Source organism: Chrysoperla carnea, chromosome 1 (assembly GCF_905475395.1).
Source record: "Chrysoperla carnea chromosome 1, inChrCarn1.1, whole genome shotgun sequence".
Lineage (NCBI taxonomy): Eukaryota > Metazoa > Arthropoda > Insecta > Neuroptera > Chrysopidae > Chrysoperla > Chrysoperla carnea.
The window spans coordinates 94,558,063-94,576,959 of NC_058337.1; positions in this window are offsets into that span (position 1 = coordinate 94,558,063).

An 18,897-nucleotide genomic window follows, 5' to 3' on the forward strand; every position below is an offset into this window, starting at 1 on the left:
GGTATCAAGTCTAGTTTTACATTTTAATGTGGCCAATTTGACGTCAGGATTATCCTCTATTGTATTTTTACTCTAAGTTTCTTAAATGAACGTTGAAGTTGATAATTGAAAATTTTTTCTACAAAAATAATAAAATTTTAATATTGAAATATTTGAGCCAATAGAAAATGTAGACTTCGAACTTAATCCTCAAAATATAGGTTTCGCGTTTCAATGCACGTAAATCTTACTGTAAATGAATAAATAGAGCCAAAGCATAATAAAAACTCATTTTAGAAATTTTCACAACTGCTTTAATAATTTTTGTACCTTAAAAAACATTAAATTTGCGATTATATTATTTGTCTATCGTAATTTTCTAAAAATATTTCATAAGCGCTATGTTGTTGAAATACATACCTGAATGATAATGTCATGGAAGGAAGTAATATATATTTTTAGATTTAAAGATTATGATATCTTCAAGTTTTTAAAAAAAAAACCGCAGCCTCGGAATAATAAGGAATAAAAATTACAAAATAGTTTTAGAAATAATTTTTGTAATCTAGATATAAAATGAATGTTTTCTGATAAATTTGAAGTAGCCAGATTCATCTATATGTTTTCTTTCCAACATCTTTAGTTAAATTCAAATTTCGAAGTTCAATCGTATTCAGAAATATTCTGGTCAGTTTAATAATGAACTTTTATACAAACATTCGTAGTGTCTTTTAGACAGTATTTTGGACAGAAAATATACCGGCTAACAAAATTTATTTGAACCATAGAGTATCGCATACCAAAATGAATTTACTGTCAGTCATTTTTACAAAATTCGCATTTTTGTCATGCCAGATATGCTCCCTGAACAAGTATTTCATCGGACAAAATGAATTTTGACACGGTAAAAAAATACCAAAGTCCATAGATTGGGACAATACGCTTTTCCAAATTGACTATAATATTTATGTACATTTGAATTTGGTCCATGGAATTTTGTTGTATTTTAAAAGAAAGAAATATTTGTCAGAAAACAGTATTTGGCTCGAAGGTGCCAGTATAAAGTTGGAAATACTTTTGATAATTAACGTCTCTAGAAGACATCTTGTATTGTTTTATCACTCAATCTTGTATTTTTAAAATACAACATTTGATAACGATTGACTGATATTTGCATTTTATTTGTTATACTACACCATTGAAATAAAATCAATTTCAGACATAACAAATTTTTATATTTAGCTGATGGAGGACATACTAAATGCGAAGCACCCTACGATGATGTTATATACATACATACATCCATAGTAGGAGCTATCATAAAAATATATCATTTTTTGTTTCTAGTCTAGTGCATAATTTTACTCTTTTTTATTATAGAGATTCTTCAGCCATAATAATATCTACTTTGAATTCATTTGCTCCGTGTCATCATGATAGATAAGAAAAATATATGTATTTTATTTTATTTTTATTAAAATTTAGACGTAACAAAAAGTACAACTTTTATCTAAACTATGATGAACAAATTTTTATTTGGTTTATTTTACCACAAATTCGTAGAGACCTTATACTTTCTTATAGTCTGATGGAATTGTTAAAAACCACTACAATCTGAGAAATATGGCTTTAGAAAATAATTAGAGTAAATTTCTAGCGTGGATCTAGTTTGTCCGCATTTAACAAGCTAATATTTAAATTTTGGATATTTAGATTTTGGATACATTATAATTAAAATTTAGATAATATAAATACCCTCAAGCAAAATATCAATAAAAGTCAGTTTTTGTCGACACTATAAAAACAATCGTATAATCTTTCAAACAATTTTAAAGTATGACCTCAATTTTTCACGAATAATTTATCCTTGTATTAAAAATTACGCAATCCTCTAATATTATAACGCTATTATGTAGCCATACTTTTTTTAATGGTATACATTATGACTTCATTCTATGGTTATTTCAACTTCTTTCAACATACATCGTCCGTTATCATTTCGATTTGTTCAAGATCATCTTCATAAACGCTACGTAATCAATGAAGCACAACATTGAAGAATTTACAGACTATTAAGTATTTCTTCATTGTAATTAGAAAGTGATTTAAATTGGTTTTCAAAATTTTTGTTTGTTTGTTTGTTTTTTTTTTTTTTTTTGTAAACAGTAGTCGTTAATTCCCTCGCCGTTAAATATCGACTTTAAATAAATAACTTAAAGAAAAAAATTTCTAACATTTTCTATTTCATTTTTTGTGTTTGTGGTTCTTCCCTAACTACGCATAATCACACAAATTAAAATCAAAATTTTCTTTCTGAATTTTGTTGTTTTCATTCAGAAAAAAGTATCTGGAAACCAAAATTCATATTATTCTTAGTTCGTTTCCTATTTTTTTTCCTGACCCGGGTAGGTGAGGTAACGACATTGCAATGGCCATCCATTCGATAGATACAACTTTGCTTTGTAGACAAATATTACCTAAGCAAGCCTGTTGTTTGTACTCTATATAATTTCGAAATAAATTCCCAATCCCAGCATTTTCAGATGTAAGAGCAAACTCTTACATTTTCGTAATAATATGAAGTTTTAGGAGTAATAAATTTAGTGCTGTAAAAGTATCGAGAAATTGGGTACCCGTAATCATTATTTACTAAAATTTTTAGTATCTGTTACAATCGTATCGTTACGTTTCTTTTGATACATATTACGTAATAAAATTTCAATTGGTAAGATTTTATGTAATTTCAACTGTATAAGTCAAAGTTTATATATTCTAAAGAAAAAATTTAAGAAACGAAAAATGAGAGTGACGAGATAAATTCGTGAGTGACGTTCCAGAACTCGGTACTAGATGGCGTACCCGTTAATCAGAATTTGGTACGTACGGTTTGTTACAGCTCTAAATAAATTGTCTTTTATGTTGATAAATGATAGATGATTATGTTAAATCATAAAATAAATTTTATGTTCGATATATTTTATCCAGGTTTTTATACCTTTTAACAAAATAAAAATAACTAGATGCATTAATTCTAGTCGTTCTATGCATAGTTGAGCGTTGTAAATATTCTTTATATTAGTTTGTTTTGATTTTTATGTTAATTAAAATAAGATAATTACTATAATTGTAATTTTTGGAGTTGCTCATGATTTATACACCACATTATTTCAAGTACGGGATACAAATTTTGTTTGCATTTGTAATTTATTATTAAATTTATTGCGGACTAATTAGACAGGTAGTAATATAAAATTACTCTTGATTCCCTGACTAAAGCCCTCGTTAACTGAACTGATGTTTTGTAAATTCAAAATTTTAATGGAAAATTAAAATTGTAGCTTTAATAAAGAAGGTACGTTGAAAAGAAGATTTGGTAGTGCTGACCACCCTGTCTTGGTCCCAAGGCCCATAATAATGTCCTTTATGTGTTTTACATCCATTTTTGCTCATTATTTCAGCTCACATATTCGATGAGAGGCTGAGTACACCTATTTCACACCATATATCACCAGCACATAACAGCTTTTAAGCAAATTAATTTTTGTTGTGTTGAAGATAATTCAAACCATTATCCTAAGCATACCATGTAAGGAATTAATTACCAATTAAACCACCAGTTAGCAATTGAAGCTTTAGTTTTTAATTTGTATGAATAAATTATACATAAGTATTCCTTATGGATATATTTAACTATGACTTTATATAATTTAATATATATTGATTTTCTTTCAACAGAAAATACCGGTTGGTGCAGTTATATAAATCTACATCCAAGTCAGAAATTACATATCTTTAATTATGTGATTTTCCTTATTTATAATAAAAACATTAATATCTTTGAACTTACTTCATATGAATGGGGCAATACAGGGCATTATAAAGAGTTAATATTAATCATAGGTTCGTAACGGTTAGAAATATCAATCGTAGAATAAAATGTTTGATAGAGTTGAAATTTGAATTATTAACCAATTTCAGTATACACTTCATCTAATTCAAAAAACTTATAAATTTAGTAATCACGTGCACCCAAATGAGCGTTGTAAAATTGACTGAATCGCACTGAAAATTCGAAGCAATTCATTAACTTGAATATTTAAAAAATAGTCAATTTTTTAACTAACTGGTACAACCACTCGGTTTGACATCTTCTTTTTAATTTTTGTCAGTTTTATGGTACGTACTAGAATTTTTTCCTTAACCATAAAACTACCTCCGCAGCTATGAGAAAAATTGGTTCTTTTAAAGCTTTATCAATCGTGTAATAAAACTTTACACCACCGAATTGAAATGAAATAGTGTACAAGGCTGAGAATAATAAACTTATTTTAAAACTCCTCGCCAAATTAAATCACGAATCATATTTCAGATTTTTCTTCCAAGCCATATTTAAACAATTCAGTATAGGTGTGGTCACAGTGTTTTCCGTGAGTCGAAAAAATTCAGAGTTGTACAGAGTTAGTGAATGCAAAATCAAGATTTTTTATGAATAATATATATTTGAAAAAAAGTTATTGGCAATCTGGTAGCATCGTTTTTTATTTATAGTTTCACATTAATAGTCTCATGAATCGAATTAAAAATAAACTCGCTTTGTCGTTTTTTAATAAAATGCTGTATTCAAACATGCTATGTAGTATCCTTTGCTTAGAGATATTTTAAGGAGACAATTTTAGTTAAAAATTTCGAAAATGACTATTACACGTTTTGAACTTATATGACCGCTATTCCTGAAAAGGAATTTATATGACCGCTAATGTAAAAAAATACGCCCAAAAAACTTAAAAAAAAATGTCTTACAGGTTGATTGATTTGCACTTAAGTTATACCTATGTGCTCTCGGTACAATGTAGGTATTAATTTTCTCAATTTACAAGAAATGGTGCAGCCACGAGCATAGTTTCATATAAAAGTATTTTCGTGTCCTTAGCCTGCATCTGCCTATATGATTGGAGACAGAATATAAGTGCGTTTTTTGCTAGCATGTGACGGACTACGTCATTTTAATGGTTCACACAATTTAAAATGAATTACATCACTTATCACATTAAATTCGATTCTAAGAGTTAATCAAGCACGACTGTTTTCTTAATCCAAATGTTAAACTATGCCTTGTATCAAGTAGAACCAATTACTTTATGTACGAGTATTTGGTCAAATTATAACAATGTGTGAATCTGACTTTAGGCATGATTATTTCTCCCCAGAGTCATCCATACATACCATTGCGTTGCAACAGCAATATGCATTGCACAGCACATACAAACATCATGATGTGATTGTTAAGGGTAACGATAGTTTATCATTGTCATTTACAGCAGTGAACGACAACTTGGTTGCATCCCAACATCCATCGAATTGAATAAACTAACCTCACACACTGATCCAGAATCAGTTTATACATGCCTGTGTGCATACAATATTAGTGCATTTACCACCCGTTGGTGATACTATAATATCATTTATACCCAGTTTATACGAAATAAACATCGTATTGGATTCCCATAATCATGTAATATCTTTTAAAAAAAATTGTTTGTTTTATAAATAATAATAGTATTGATTTATTTATGTTGTTAATCGAGTTATATCTGATTCATGATTGGCTTTACTTTTCGAGTCAAGATTGACTATACTTTTAACTCCTGCCCATTACTTTCCTATGCGGCATACAGAAAAAACAAGCATTTTACTGAATACCGCAGATTGATAGTCGGTGTTGTAAAAGTATAGTGTGAGGTTTGCGCTTGGTTCGATGACGTATGTGCTAAAATGATGTGGAAAATAAATTAGATTGGTTGAATTGTTTGTTTATTTATTTGAAATTCTAATTTTGAATGAAGTATCATTGATCTTTGGTCAAATATACAGAATGGCTATTTTAATACTTTGTGGCTAATATCTCGTTTATGAGTTAATCAATCAAAAAATGACTTAAACAAAAGTTGTAGAATTTAATGGGGGTCATCTTGGTCTGGGTTAGGCTTAGTTCTTCGGGTTGCTTTAAGAGTCAATTTATATTCTAAAAGAAAAGAAATAGAATAACATTACTGGAGTAAATCTAAGCAAAAAAAGGCTGTTATATGGATTAAAAGTTCGAGCAGGGTTTTTCTTTTCACATCAAAATAAGTATTTTTTGAAATTTTTTAATTTCCTGGAGTTGTGCATGTTTAAAAAACAAAATGGCGTCAAAAATGAATTTTTTTTTCAGAAATTTTATCATTTTTATTTTATATTCGCAAAAGGAGACATCGGTGCATATCCAAATTTGGTAGGTTTGTAGTCAATGTTAAGAACTACTCCTCATATTTTTTTGGTGGGGTTTCGTCCCTTCCCCTCACAGTTATATTTATATGTATACATACATATGGTAAAACAGTTCATTTGACTGTAACTTGAAAAATATTTGATTGATTTTAATGAAACTAATATCAATAGTAGGTTTTATTACTTACAACTTTCGGTTAAAATTTTAGCAAAATCCGTTAAATAGTTCGGACAAAATTTCCAATTTAGGGAATTGTTTAAAATGGCTGCCATTTTATGCTATTTTGTCCTACGAGGTTAAATTTTTTTTTAAATTGTAGCATTTTTTATTATCGTTCGATTTTATAATAAATGGCTTACCCGTAAAATGACTCCTTGATCCATATTTTTGCGAAAAACGGAAAATTTAACACTTTCTGGAAATAATTGTTTGGGGGGTGTATGGACTGGCTTTGGGGGGTATTTTTTGCTTTGGCATGAGAAAACTATTTTTAAAAGAGGTCTATATGGTTTAAAGCAAAATTTTTAAGTTTTAACCCCCGCGCTGTAAAGGGGAAGGGGTGTATGAAATAAAAGTATCTTAAAAGATTTTAAAAAGAGGTCAAAATAGTTTAAAATGCTAAAGTAACCCAAAATTTTAGATGTTTTTATTAATATAGCACTTTTTACAACATCCACCCCTTCCCTTCCCGCTTTCATATTTTTTGCAAATTCAAAATTTTTATGACGTATAAAGGGGTTTTTGGGGTCGCTGATCTCGAATTTTGCAATAGATTATCAAAAACAATTGTAATATTTTTAGGGGGTGTACTTATTTGGGCCAAAAGTTCGAGATCAGCGACCCCAAAAATCCCTTTATACGTCATAAAAATTTTGAATTTGCAAAAAATATGACTGTCTAATACTATCTAATTTATTTACTACCCTAATTTAATTAGGTAAATACCTCGATATATAAAAATAACTTTTCTTAAATTTTTACAGGTATACCAAATTATCCATGTCTTATTTAGATTGAAGCTTTTTTAATATGTTAAGAACATTAATTAAAAAATTAATAGTCACTTGGAAAATAAAATTTTAATTTTAAGAGAAATTTTGTAATTTCCTTTTTTATACAAAATTTTCCTGTAATTGAATTACCGTAAATTTTAGTTTAGTTGGAAAGTTTACTTTACATAAAACTGACATGAAAATTATATACAAAAAAAGGTGATTTTTAGTTGTAGAGTTCACAGTGAAATATGACATACGTGTAGTATATATTATGAAACGTATACGATGTACTTATGAATATTATTATATAATAAACATAGTAATTAAAATATACAAATTCGTATGCATTCTATCTGCACAAAAGTTCATGGTTTAGTTTGGACCGTTAATACACAAGCTAAAGATTATATTTTCGGTTAGTAACATATGACTAATGTTTAATGCATAAAAACATTTTGAAAATGTTTAAATAATTAACCATACACACGCTTTTGAAAACTTATTTTTTGATTAATAGTTCTTATTTACCGCCCAATGTTCATACAAAGAAGCTTATCTAAAAAAACAATTATAATTGCAATATTCAACAGTATTCAATGATATATAAGGTATTAAAACTGCAGATACATGAAAGGATGATCCATTTTAATCTGCTTCTTTTGAAAAATTTTTGAAAATATGACTCTAGTAAAAACTTTTCTAAAATAAATGCGGAAGGTGTTATAAGATCCACAGATTTTAAGGAAGGTGTTATATATTATAACCACACATTTTCTATCATTAACAAATTTCAAAAGGATTCCACATGGCTTCTTTGACTGCTTAATAACTTATATTTTAATCGACAATATTTTTTATCGCTACGTGAAAAGGGATACTGCACAAGCACATATTACGGCAATCCTAAATCAATGTATTCATGTTACTGTTGTAAGAACTATGCGACGTGTACATTATTTTGGATATTACTTCGCACAAGGGAGTATATAAAAGCTCGACTGCGTTAAATAAATTCTGAAAAGAAAACGAAGCTACTTTTATAATCTGGGTTCATTAATGGGAAGATTTGCGTCGATCTAGATTTTGATCTCCAACTTGTTTCTTTCTTTTCAGAATTTATTGTCCCTGTCTTAAAAAAACCCTCTTAATATACCATATTAAAACTTTAAAGCCAATTTATTATTACAAATTAAATTTGAAGATATACCTTACGTATGTAATGCCCTTTAAATTTAGGATTTGTTAATTTTTTTATTTAACGCATTATTATTTCGCTCAAAAATCCGCCATTTTGTTTTGTTTCTTCAAACACCAATCTAAGACCACCTGAGTTTTTGAGACAAATATAATGATACCTTCAATATTGAAATCCATTGAGCCGTTTGGAAGATACAAGGTTATAAAGAAATTTACATTCAAGATGCGCGAAAAACATTACCACTCGTTGACAGTCGGGTTAAAAGACACTATTCGATATATCTCAAGTAGACATTAACAGAATTAGACATTTCATTACTCTTGAAGGGCCTTTTCAATATAAAAAAAAAAAGTTATCTGTTTGTTTGTTGAAATTTTATATTTAAGATGAATAAATATTATCTAAGATAATAAATGAAAACTCTAGGATATTTCGAAATAAATTTCGATTTTTCCAGTCCACCACCAAATAAGTCCACAGTCCGCCACCAAATTAGCAACGAGTAACAACATAAGACTAATTACGAATAGCTAATCCATACTGATGATGACTATTTGGTAGTCGAAAAACGTATTTATAAAATGAGTTTTCTTCAATACTGACTGATCAATAAAAGTTGATTATAACAAATTAAAAATGTTAGTTCAAATTTAATATACAAATAAATATTTATCTATGCTAATAAAAGACATACGTTTTTCAAAATCGTTCATACATTCATGACTGTATGTGTAAAATTATGATATACCACAGTTAATTTTCAACTGTCAGTTTGTATTATTTATTACCTATAAATTTAAAACAAAATTATGATTACCTACTACTAATATTGTAGATAGGATATGGAAGTAGTAAGTGGTAAGTGTTTGGGTTATCATTTTTATTAACAAAACAATGAAAATATAATAAAAATTTATGACAATAACATTCATAATTATAATAAATTAATTGTATTTTAATTAATGGGTTTTAATGAAATGAAATATTGTATATCATCAACGTAAATTCCTATGAGATTATATAAATAAAATTATTTATTTGTTATAAATTATTTGAATAACGATATGGATTTTGATTACTATAATAATTTTTTTTTAGTTTATGTTGTTTTGTCGCGAGGTTTGCAAAATCATTTCTTGTATGTTTTGATTAGGAATAGTTTTTCACGAGTTTTCAGCAACTAATTAATTTAATGAAGTTTTTACCCTACAATTCAGTATAAAAGTATTGACTTACCCATTCTATACGTATATGCATAGCTATACAACTACACTGCATACAATTAAGTTTTTTTACTGCATACTGTAGTGTACCCTACTACAATAAAATAGGGAAACTAACCGTTGAATCGGTTTATTTTTTATTTAAAATGATTCTAATTATAATATTTTTCCAAATATTAGTTTTATGTCAAAACGGTAATTCTCTTTTGCTGGAAAAAAATTTAAAAGATTTCACACACTTCTTATATGCTGCTGCGTCTGTTAAAAATGTCATTTTTATTTGCAAGTATCTCATGTTAGGCACGATAAATTGTCTTTAAATTTTAACGGGGTGTGTATTAAGGGGTTATATCCAGTTATGAACGCAGAAGAACAGTTTTTTTTTTTTTTAGAAGACCATTTATTTTACATAAATATAAAAAACGTAAAAACATATACATATAGGACCTTTCTTTAATTTTAAGATTAAGTTGTCCGATTTCAAAAATTTAATATGGCACTGCCTACAGTAGTAGGCGATCCCCTGGAAGTCCTCCAAAAAAAGTGTGCAGTGGTAAGCACCATATATCTGCATTTTGTTGAAATATGTCCCCTTGAGGACCCACAATAAAAATATTTAGCTAGATTATAAAATTATTAATTAGCTAGACCGGTTTCGATTGCTTTGCCAATCCTCTTCAGTAGCATTAAAACCTCTTAAAATTAAAAATTAAAAAAACTTAAAATTAAAATTAAAAAATTATTTACAAATCTGAAAAAGACCGCATCAACCTGAAACAAATAATAATAAAATATTACCCTTAAAATTAAAATAAAATATTAAAATTATTATTTGTTTCAGGTTGATGCGGTCTTTTTCAGATTTGTAAATAATTTTTTAATTTTAATTTTAAGTTTTTTTAATTTTTAATTTTAAGAGATTTTAATGCTACTGAAGAGGATTGCCAAAGCAATCGAAACCGGTCTAGCTAATTAATAATTTTATAATCTAGCTAAATATTTTTATTGTGGGTCCTCAAGGGGATATATTTCAACAAAATGCATAATACAGTCCACAGAAATGCTCATCTTAATTTGAACCATATATCTGGTTTGGATTATCCAAAATGAAAAAATCCATACAATTTCTTTAGTCGATAGCTAACTACAGATATAAATGGAAGGACTAGTCAAAATTATGATTTTTAACAAAATGCCGATTACCAAAAAAAAAAAAATTCAAAATTCTTCATAAATTTTTCAACTTTAAAGCGGTCTAAAATATCGAAATAATTTTCAAAAATCTTATTCTTTTGATCAGTTCCTGGGGAAAATTGTGTAAAAATTCGCAGCCGATCGGTCGAGCCATTTCGGAGAAATCTTGCTCACTGACTTTAAAAACGCTGTTTCGAGAAAAATGCGTTTCAAAAGACGTTTACACTCAGTTTTTTTTTTAATGCGATCTTTGTGAATATTTCTCGGATCAACTTGAGATTTTCAGAGAATATACTTCAATTTACGCAAATTTCGGAAATTCCGGATGCAATTCTTTGGAAATTGTAACTGGATATAATCCCTTAAGGGTTTAAATACTTAAATTTATTGAAAAATTTTGAAGATTTCTTAAGATTTTTGCTTGAATGACTCAACTATCTTTAGAATATATCTACAATTTAAATTTATTTCTTAAAATGTTCAATTTCACATATATTGAAAAAGACGGGAAATTCTTTGATTTAGTCGAAAACACTTAAATGATACGATGCAGTTGAAACTGTTTCGACTAGCTCAGTGTACAATCAAGGAAAATATAAATTAACATAATGTAGCATAAAACACCAACCCTGATAGATACGAATACTGTAAACTGATGTTACATTTATGCAATCTAATTTTTAACTGACTGTTTTATCTAAACTGGTAATATGTGGTATGTTCGTTTTTCAAAATTAAGCATATTTCAGCTGTGAACTGTACTGTAATAAATGCCACCCACTTAACATCACTTACAAGTGATACTGTAGGTGATCTATTATATGCTTCGCGGTTATTAATGTTTGGCATATCAGTATAGAAATTGATTAAAAAACGGTCACGATTCAAACGATACATCAAATTCAGTGAAATAGTAAATGCGTGAACAAGTGCATGGACGAAAATACAGGAAAGCTTGAAAGTTTACTACTATAAAGATTATCTTAAATAATATTTTTCACGAATCAGAAATTACAGAAATTACTAGTTTAGCAGAAGTAAAATAATAAATTTGAAATTATTAAATATTATCTATTAAATAAAACTCGCCGGGTGCGTGTGAGCTTGTTGCGTTTAACGAAACAAAAGACTACCAAAAAAAACTATTTTTAAATCATTGCAAATTCACGATAAAGAGTCGTTGATTCCCCCGTTATAAAAAAAAATTGTAATTTACTTCCCCCTGCGTAAGATTAATTCGTTAAACACATTATACTTCTTTTGAACTCATAAAAACATAAGCTTTTTCTTGAACATTTTAAAAGTAATTTAAGGATGCCCGAACTTTTTCCCATCACTGCATAATAAAAATGAAAAAGATGGAGAACTGTCGTGGGATGCCCGGTATGAACTATATTCCTTTCGTACCTTGGTACATTATAAATGTAGCGCTTACTCTTGTTATTTACAAGACATTTTTATGAAAATTTAAGGCGATAATTTTAGAAGTGTTTAATTCTTTAAAGAATTGAATTTTATAGCTAATTTTAGTTTTTACTATATGAAATAATTGTAGTATTGGTTTAAAAAAGACATACTTCTGATTTAGTAGTCAAATCAATATGTGAGTACATTACGTTTGGTTTGATTAGGATATTTATTATGATATAACATAAAAATTGCAATGTACTTTCTTTAAAATATCTCTGTTTTCTTTAACTTCTGATAACTTTCACAAAATTCATGGCAAACTAAATCGATTGAAAAAGTTTTAGTTTCTTAAGTAGCCTAGATGTCGGTTTTTGGTTTTAACCAGCAAACAAATATCATGCGGTAAGAAACATATTTCCAATTAATACATTACTTGTCTGTCAGAAGGAACCACTTATATGTATTTGACTATCTTTGTTTAAAACACTGTTGTCAGCAGGCAAAGTGGTAATATTTTTCTGAAAAAGTCTCCATTTATTCATAATTCTTGAATTGAATTTATTAATTTGTTACTATTTGTTGTTCTAGTTAATTTTTCTTAGTGTTATTAAAAATAGTCCTTGAAAACGTTTTAACCAGTGTGGACTTTACTTACGTTTTAATTAAACAAAAAAACATACCGCTAATGAAGAAGTTATTAATTTTTAATTCATAAAAATAAATCGATAATCTTTAATTATCAAGATTCTTGAAAATAATTTTCGAGCATTATAAATAAATATCTTTATTTATTCAAATTATGTGTGCAAAATAAATAAAATTAAAATTTCAAAAGTTTATAAATAAACAAAATAAAATAAGTAAAATTATTTATTTATTTATTTATATTATGTCTGTCTGTTCTTAAAAAATTTAAAATACTTTTTCACAAACCTTATCATAATAATATTTACTTTTATATTTTAATAAATCACGAAAACGTCTTTAAAGAAAAAAAAAGTTTGAAAAAAAAGAAACAAATCTATCAGAAAATTAAATTCAAATTAAATATAAAATGACAAAATATTTAAATATTTATATAATAAACTGTCATTAAACTTTTTAAATATATAAGAAGCGTCGTCGAATTGATTATGATATGAAAAACTTTCACATCACACAACAAATATTGGTTTGAGGTAGGATGGATGTGGATAAACGTTGGTTTGGTTTGGTGATGTCACTTTCAAAAGATTATTTCATATAAATGACATCTCAAAAATAATAAACACACAAAAAATGTATATACAAACATAAATACTCATATATTCAGTGTTTTATGTGTACAAAGATTTATTTTGCACCATGTCCTGGTGTATACGTTTTATAAACCTACAGAATGATTTTCTAAAATGGGAAATTTGAAACAAGTTGATTACAATTTGTGAAGAGCTCAGTCATATTAGATAAGTTTTATCTAGAAAAAAATTAATAAAAAAAATTGGATCTTTTAGAGTTCGATAAGAAATTTGAACGAAAAAGTTTAGTCCACAAAAATATGGTTGGCTTTAATTTCATATGGTTTCTCTCAACTTTATAAGATTAAGACAAAGTTTTATGTAAACTTTCACCCCCTCTTTTATTCTATTGAAAAAATAAATTTTTGATAAACTTTTGTTTTGAACTATGAGCATATAACATTTTTTACATTTCTAACCTCAAAACTGGCCAAGTCTCATACAAACTTTTAAGCTTAGAGGATGAATAGCCAAAAACCCTTTCTTAGTGCACACTTAACTCATTTAAGACATCTTAGACTTATTCACACGACTGTCTTTGTTTCAGAGGTATGGAAACACCATTTAACACGAGTAAAGACAATACAGAAAAAGTAGTTATGATACATAAAACTAATCGAACTAGTTTCAAATAAAATGCTAAAGTTAAAAAGTAGTTTAGCACCGTTCAGGTCATGAATATTAATTCAGCTACCTTTATAGAGCGGTACCATCTTTGTCCGCGCAAATAAAAAATCGATTTTGCTTGGAGAAAGTAGATTAAAGTATCAGTTAATGAAAAAGCAAAACTTTGACGATTTTCTGTGAAAAATATTTAAAACAAATTTGATTTGTCAAATTTCAAGGGAAAGTAAAAAACGTGAAATGAGGAAGGTACTGAGATAAGAGTGCTAATACCGACTAAGAAATCAGTGTCTAATATGATTTGTGCACGAAAAGGTAACCAGTACCATTGAAAGTGTACTAAAATTTAGGATCGAAAAAATTAAATGTTTCTTTTCTCGACCTTTGGAATCGTCATACCTTCTCCCCTCTAATAATAATTGATAGAGAATGTGCAAGTATCCGAATAAATAAAGCTCACAAGAATACCAAGGCTCACCTAACCTAAACTAACCTACATGATCCTTATAAATTTAAACAAAAGTCTACTTTTTGGATGGGCCATATTGATATATTTTCGTATTTAAGAAGGGATACTCTCCAAACAGGTGTTAAAATAGCTAAAAATAGAATTAAAATCTAAAGTTGCTGAAAATCGGCATCAATAAGTTTTTTGGAGTTTGAACCCATATATAATAACAATTTAAAGGTTTTCCCATTTTAGAATTCCAATTTTTGTTCTTTCTATAGCTATCTAAGTTCCCTTTTCTAGATTATACCTTCTTAAGTACGGAAAAACTCGGATTCAGCGACTCAAAAACCACTAGGTACCAATTCTTTTTATTTTTAAAAAACTTAAGGCTGGAGTTCGTTCGAATATCATATGAATAGTTTTTTTTTTTTATGGTAATCGAAGCTGTGAGTTCACTTTTCCAAGCCATTTGACTTTATCGTCTCGGATAATTATGCTACAGTTTATACTGCAGTAAATGATTGTATTCCTGATATTTCCTATAGTTGATTTTTACCAATCATGCATCCTGTATATTATGGTTAGAATATAAAACATAAACCAGTCGTTATCGTTTTTATAATCTTCAAAAAGCGATAACGCTTGTGTATCAAATCTAATGTTGAGCAACTTGATTGACATGCCCTAATGAACCATATAGTCGCTATATAACTCGTTTATTTCAACCATCATGTATATAAAAACTAATTTATTTCTTATTTTCTTATATGTATGTATGTATTATTAAATGGTTAACGAGTTATTTCGAGTTTAATTTTATTTTGTTTTATTTATTTATTTTTTGTTAATAATTATTTTTGATTACTTACTTGTATACAAATTGAGATAAAATACTTACACTTATACATACAAAAATTAATATAGAAATTTTGTTTCGAAACGAGAAATTAATAGGTTTAATGAAATCATCTGGACTGACAACATAGAAAATAGTGGCAAATATAGAATGTATAGTATTGGCATAACCCGTTAAAGATTAGCGGGCAAAGAATTACAAGTATCAATTATAGGTAATAATGGAATATATATATTTTTTCTCTAACTAACTCACCATTTTCCTAAAATTTACGATTTTTTATAACTGGTTTCAATCAGCTCATTTTTCCAAGGTTTGACTCAAAACAAATTGGCATTACTAAATATCTTAGTACAAATAAAGTGTTAAACGAAAGTGTATGATTGATTGTCTATGGAACGAATTGCATTTACCAAAGTTCAAAAGCTCCACACAATATTCGCACAAAAAAACGTTAAGTTGTAAAGTTGTAGTAGCAAAGAACAAACTTATCATTCAATAAAAAAATTTTTTACCAAAAACCAAAACCGACTTCAAAAGAAAAACTGTTCCAAAATAAATTAATATGCACTAAAAAGTAAGAAAATAACGATAATATAGGAAACAACTCTGACAGAACAATTTCCTACATTAGCTTGACTGACACCGACTCCAACAATAACAATAATTTTAACTACATTATATTATTGTTACTTTTTTACTTTTTAAAGTTTTTCTTTTGAAGCCGGTTTTTTTCTTTTTTTTGTTAAAAGTTTTTTTATTTTGTAATTTTTAGTGAATCGGAAGTACACTTACTAATTTGTCAAATTTGTCTAAAAAAAAAATCATCGAAATCGGTTGACGTAATATTGAGTTATTCGTCCTCTTGCCGCGCATACTTAGTGCAAATTTAAGACTTTTATGATGTTCTCATGGATGCCATTGTCAGAACTGAACTTAAATGAAATGGGACCACACGGGAAGCAGAGATAACAAACATTCAGTCGAATTAATAACCTCCTCCTTTTTGTTTGAAGTCGGTTAAAAATAGACACTAAGTTGTTTAAACAAGTTTAAGAAAATTAATCAGTATATGATTATAGTGTTGTAAATATGACGCTGGAGTTGGAAACATTTTTCTTAATAGAACTGTTATTCCTCAAAACTATATATGTTTTAGAATTTATATAATAAACAACTATCAATAAAAACTTGTGATCCATGATACAAAATCATAATATATCATGTATCACTCCCTAATTTACCTTAAATTACGCACAACGATTGTACCTGAAAGCACAATCCCCAACATTTAACTTTTCCAGTTCACTCCAAGAAATTTTTCTTCTCTGGCCACCTACCATAAGAACTTTAACTGATTTTCTAATTACTCGGCAGGAATGAGACTTTTTTTCGCATTTATTACTTGTAACAAGGAGGGAAATAATGTTAAAATTTAGTTTATCGTTTATTATGAATCCGTGATACTCCACTGCAAACTTTATTTCTCGGAAGCTTTATCATCTAAATATTTGAGACTATGTAAAAAAATTAAATACGGCTTAACAAAATGCCTATCAATAAGGAGTGAAATGTGATTTTGACATTAAAAAATAGTCAACTTGAAAATAAGGGAATAGTTAAAGCAAAATTTTGTACTTTGGTGTACTAAGGAAAGTTATTTCTGCTGTACTTGAAAGCAAATTCACGAGGGTAATCATTTCCTACGTTCCTTGCCTTCGAATAGCTAAACTTTTCTGATTATAATTGCTATCATATAGTGATATCTTGCAGTAATTTGCAAAAAAAAAAAATTTTTTATTGTCATATATACAACACTATAATCATAGTTGAATGATGGAAATTAAAATCAGAAATTTTCGACGTGTTTTGTTATTTAATTAATATCTATTAGACGGTAAGACATAGAAGACAAATTAAAGAAAAAAAAAGTCTGTCTTGAGGACTATCGACGGAAGTGAAAACTTAAAGCTTTGAAATAATTGGCCTTCGGCAGTGGAGCTCGCTGCGCTCGAGTATAAGTCTGATAAATTCCAATCACCGTTTCAGGTAATTTTGAAAAAACGTAAAATTTGCATATCGTAGAAAGCCTCACTGCCCCGTTGAACCCCATATTTCATAGCCTTAGTTTAACTGATCTGTAGTATGAATATGTAACAGTGTAGGTATTTTTCCTACGGATCTCTCTTCAATACATCATAATAATATAATTTAAAATCAATCAATATTACCACCCTATGCATCCCATGTTATGTGATAATAAATATAAAGTACAAAGAAAACAACCATTTTTGTTACTCTTACATAACACACATTCTATATACATGTAATAAAATTTTCAATTTATATGGGAAAAATAAAATAAAATCTTTTTGTTGTTGAAGGAAAAAAAACCGTTAAGGAAATATGTAAACAAATCGTTTCTTAAACTAATTCATCATGTCAACTCAGAAACCAACGTACATGACGATCACGAACGATAAATATGTAAAAAAAATCACTGTTCAAAATATATACACACTTAGTTATGACTTTAGTGCAATCATGGTTCCGTAGGTAAAGTGCTACAACTCAAAGTGCTACTTGGGCCAGATAATAATATAAAATTCGGCATACTAGATCTAGAACAAAGTAGGTGCCTAACTTATCAGGATGGCAGGCATCTGTGTTGTACTTCTATGATCAATTGTGCCCGACGAAAATTCTAATAATGTAAGACATACAGGCTGGTATAAGGAAATGCAAATTTACGTAAACGTTTATTTAACTTTAACTTTTTCAGCTAGCTAAAAAAATTGGCACATGGTTATAAAAACCTTTTTATTATGAACAGAATAAAAAGTATAAGTAAATTTACAATTATAAGAGACTTGAAATTTGGACCATAACTCAGAAATGGATGAAAATGTGAAAACAGAAGAAGAAAAACGAAAGGGAGTAGAGAAAGATGAAGAAAACACTTTTAAGGGTTCGGATTGTATGTTGTAATTGATTTTAAACTAGCTTCCCGATGAGCTTGAGACGGGTTTGGACCATAGTTCGAAAGTGTATGACAATGCATTAACATAACCCTAAAAATAAGAAAAAAATAAAAATTTAAAAAATTTTTAATTTTCCATGTTTTTATAACGGACTAAAAGGTATAAAACAATAAATAGCTATAAAAATGCATGAAATACATAACTATGAAGAGTGCAACCTTACAAGTATTTTAACTGCTATTTATTATTTTATACTTTCTAGTCCATAATAAAAGCATTGCATGTTTTACATGGGTGTTTTTTAGTCACCAGGAGTATTTTAATTTCAAATCAGAAAATTTCAAGTAATAAAATTGGTCCTGTTATTATATTATTTTGATTTCTAAGATGCTTGTTTACACCTACAAAATTGTGTTAAAAAATAAGCACACTTTCAGTATG